The sequence below is a fragment of the Stegastes partitus genome, unplaced genomic scaffold, assembly GCF_000690725.1.
Source record: "Stegastes partitus isolate 25-593 unplaced genomic scaffold, Stegastes_partitus-1.0.2 Scaffold60, whole genome shotgun sequence".
Classification (NCBI taxonomy): Eukaryota; Metazoa; Chordata; class Actinopteri; family Pomacentridae; genus Stegastes; species Stegastes partitus.
Window position 1 is genome coordinate 510867 of NW_007577791.1, and position 3289 is coordinate 514155.

The following is a 3289-nucleotide window of genomic DNA, read 5'->3' on the forward strand; positions in this document are numbered from 1 at the left end:
TCAAACTCTGGGCTATCAAACACCCAAGTCATGTGTGTTACTGTATCTGGGAAACACGTCAGGCGATGCTGTATTAAAAAGAGGGCAGATATTTACTGAAAATGATGTTAGCAGCCTGCAAGAAAGCAACCACGAGGGAATGCTGTAAAGCAGATCCGCCAACACAGCAGGACCGGCAAAAAAAAAATAAAATGTAAGTGAGATACATGTAATGGAGCCGTTGACCTGTAAGATAAGAACTCAAGAAGAAATATGTGGAGAAAAATGGGCTGTTTATACGACAGCATGAGGACAATTATACTGATGATAACAACTGGGGAGCAAACATGACAATCCACTGTTATTTTTCTTTCCAGGCTTTTGGCTTTCTTCTGTATGTTCATGTTTGCTGCATGTTCTTGAACCTATTTTGCAGTCTGACTAAATAAGAAAAACTATTTCCCACCATTTTAGCTGTTTTTCTATTTAATGGTCAAACGCTGAGAAAATAGTTTATCTCAAAGACAAAAAAAAATACAAATGATATGACAAATATAGAAACAAAGCAGCTGAGTGACACACTTCTTTCATCTTTAAAATGTTCCGGCAGCAGCAGCTCGGTTCAAGGAGAGGATGTCGGTAAAATCCTAATAAAGCAGGAAACGGCAACGGTGACGATAAAAAAAAAAAAGCGATATGCAAAATACGTCTACATGTGACAATGTGATAATTACAACACAAAGGGTAACCTTCACCTAATCTCTCCATTGCACCGGTCATGATGTGTTTATGCTGCCAGGCTGCAGATAAGGAGGAGAGAAGGCCTGCGTTGCATGTGGTGGGTATCCCTCCCACACTGGAATCCTTGAAGGATTGCGGTTTATATTTGGAGCTGTTGCAAGATTGCTGGCATTATCAAGAAGTGACCTGATTTGATTTATATCTCATTAATCTCTCTCTCTCTCTGGTTCTCTCTCCCGTGCACGCCGACCTTACTCTGTCACAGACGTCTCTCACTCTGCAATCTCTCATCATCATCATCCTTCCTCCTTCCATGCTACGCAGTGTGAAAGCCAAAGCCTCTGTCAGTCACTCTTCACTGAAAAGTTCATAATCGGAGGGCACTCAAGCATTAACTGAGTGAATAAAGCTCGGGGGCGAGTCCCCTCTCACTTTTCCTCACCTTTCAGATGAAGCTGCGTGGATGTGTTTGTGAAGACCGAAGACGGCGAATGCTCGTTGACCACGGAAAGAGAGCAGGAGAGAATCACTGGTGCCAGGCTGTGTCGTCACCAGGCCTATTTTAGGGGGCTTTAGCCCCGCTTGAATTTCCTGTAGACTTGCTAAATAATTCAACCCTTTATGGCTGATTTATAATGCAAAAAATACGCTACAGAATTCAGAATACTCGCGGAAAATGCTTGTGCTGCACAAAGAAGCTCGATGTCTTATCTGTGCAGAAAACATGTAAAGTATGGTTCTGACAGGCCAAACACATCTGCTCCACGTGGGGAATTATAGCTGTCAGGTTCACAGCGTGTTCGGATATTAACTTTCCTCATAAGATAGTATAATTATACATCTAAAACAGGCTGCATGTGTAGGAATAAACACTTTCAAGTGCAGTATATTACACCCGTCTGTAGATGTATACGTTCGAGGTGTCACATAACAGCCACTGCCACATAGTCAGCACCTTCTTTGATCAGCCGCTTTGAGAAAACTACTTTTTTTTTTCTTCATTGATTCACTTAATGCATTAAAAAAAAGTTTCAATGTTTATCTGTGCGAATTCACCACACGTCACGCAAAGAATATCAAGAAGCCTCGTCGCCTGCAGAGTAGATTCAAACTCCGTCTGGTGTACGTTGCAGCTGGCGTGAAGCCTCAGAAGTCTGTCGTAGCGAGCGCCGATGTATATGAAATGACAAGAAGAGCTGAGCAATATCAGACGAGCAGCTGTTGTGTTTGTGCCGTATACATATTGATTAGTTGTGTCATTCAAAGAGACGGGTCTGGTTACCTTATCGTCTGCTGGAGAAAGAATGAAGTGCTGCATATAAAGGACCATGAAAAGTGTGTGTGTGCCTTCTTTTCAGTACTTGGTTAAAGCCGCGCTATATCATCACTGCATTGTAAAAAAGGTAACAAAACATGAGAGAAACTTTTTTTTTTTTAACTAAAAATGTTCAGTTTGTTTGGCGTGTTCTCACCAGAATAAGCTCATGTAATCTATTATAACTTCCTGTTGGTTTTCAGTCACATCCATCCAGCAATAACCTTATTCCATTAAAAGTGAGTGGTTATTAAACAATTTTTTGAAACTATGAGTGCATATAAAACATCTTTAAATGCCATCATTTAGCCATTATTTAACACAGGGGTGTCGAACTCTGGTCCTGCANTACAAGCGATGTGCAAATGTGACGGACTGGAAACATTTTAGGTTGTCGGGTTTTATAGCAAAGCTGATACAGATGTTTGAAACTCCACTGTTAAATATCAGGATACAAACTCGACAAAATTTTAAAAAACGAGGTGAAGAAGGAGTAGTTTTAAACGATAACACCTCCGTTATGCACTCCAGTGGTGGAACAGCTTGCACATGACAGAAGGAATAATCATGAATATCCATGAACGTCTCTGTAATTCAATTCAATTGAAATTCAAATGTGAAAACTCTTATTTCGAGATCAGAATTTATGGATGAATTAAAGGAGAATATGGAGGCTACAAACTGTGTACGAGCCTCGAACAGACAGACGAGGAAAAGACCAGCAGCGAGTCTCGAATCATATCAAACGCTGTGTAGTTATTTCTTAGAAACCGCACAGACTAGAAACCGTCGGACTAATTAGTGCCTATTCAGTGATCAACTGCAGATAACACACGGTGTATTTAAAGATATTTTCATGTGTGTGTGGTGAATGAGATCAGTAGGTTATCCGCAGATGACATAATTATTAATGGTTTATGTTTGTGAGATAAACTCCTATTTCTGCCATTACTGAAGAGATGTGTGTGTATGTAGTTGGGAGTGTGGCGCAAGAGATAGTATGAAATAAAAAATAATTTATTCCACCAAAAATCATAAACACTGCAAATAATCTGGGACTTGCCAGGATTTAAAACCTTATTTTTTTTAGACACGATAGATAATTTGGCTTGTTTTAAAAGTTACTTACTCATTTTTAGTCACTTGATTTTACAGTACAATCTTAAACTGAGCATTAAAAATCTTCTTTCAAGATTTCTTATCACGTAAAATTTACTTGCTGCATGGACAGATAAGGAGTCTCCATGTTCTCCC